At 39.3% G+C, this 943-nt stretch overlaps 1 protein-coding gene across 1 annotated transcript in view; it reads left to right on the forward strand.

Annotated features, from left to right (window-relative positions):
* The window catches only part of LRP1B (LDL receptor related protein 1B), a 1,967,638-nt gene that overhangs the window by 1,283,766 nt on the left and 682,929 nt on the right, over window positions 1–943 (forward strand). The window lies entirely within an intron of this gene.

Here is a 943-nt window from a genome sequence, read left to right on the forward strand (position 1 = left end):
GGGTTTGAACCACCAGCCTTCTGGTTAGTAGTCAAATGCCTTAGGCACTACCCACCATAGCTCCTGAAATGGAGTATACTACTGAAGAAATTGGTGGAAAATTATAAAGAAAAATATAATTTCATGCTACTAAGGAAATAATAGTTTTCTGCAGTAATTATTAACTGCTAAAGACATTAGATGAAATACTGAGGAGGAACCCTGTAAAGGAGAACACAGGATACCAAAACTTAAACCCTCTGATCAGTTTTAACCTCACAAAAATATGCAATCGGAAATATTCAGGACCCCTGCCACTTGGTTTATGTCCCATAACAACCCCTCCTTGGGTTTCCAAGACAGTATCTCTATGGAAGTAGATTTCCCAACCTTCCTTCCAAGGAGTGGCTGGCGGGTTTGACCGACAGCCTTCTGGTTAGCTGTCAAATAAGCGCCTTAGGCCCTACACCACCAGAGCTCCCGTATCTGAGAAGTGAGTTCCTGGGTGGAACAGTTAATGTACTCGACTACTAACCAAAAGGATTGTGGTTGAAGTCAACCCAGAGTCACCTCAGAAGAAAGGTCTGAGGATCTACTTATGAAAAATCAGCTATTGAGCAGCCCTATGAAGCACAGTTCTACTCTGACACACATGGATGGAGTCACCATGAGTCAGAATTGAACCTAAATTCTATTAAGTTGCTAAATATTCATTCACAGAATATACAGCAGAGAGAGTACATGTTCAATGTCACTACAGAGATTCAACCCACCAAATCCAGAATGTGGAAAATTGCTCCAATTTCTTTAAGAGATACAAATGTGAGAAGGAGGGAGGAGCATTGATTATATAAACTTTAACACAAATGAAGTGAGTAAACTTTGTTTGGCTCCTGGCTGAGAAAAAAAAAAAAAAAAAAACATTAGAAAATATACATATATGGGACAATTCCTAAACTTGATA

The sequence above is a fragment of the Orycteropus afer genome, unplaced genomic scaffold (assembly GCF_000298275.1).
Source record: "Orycteropus afer afer isolate SDZICR_OR568_19922 unplaced genomic scaffold, OryAfe1.0 scaffold00148, whole genome shotgun sequence".
NCBI lineage: Eukaryota > Metazoa > Chordata > Mammalia > Tubulidentata > Orycteropodidae > Orycteropus > Orycteropus afer.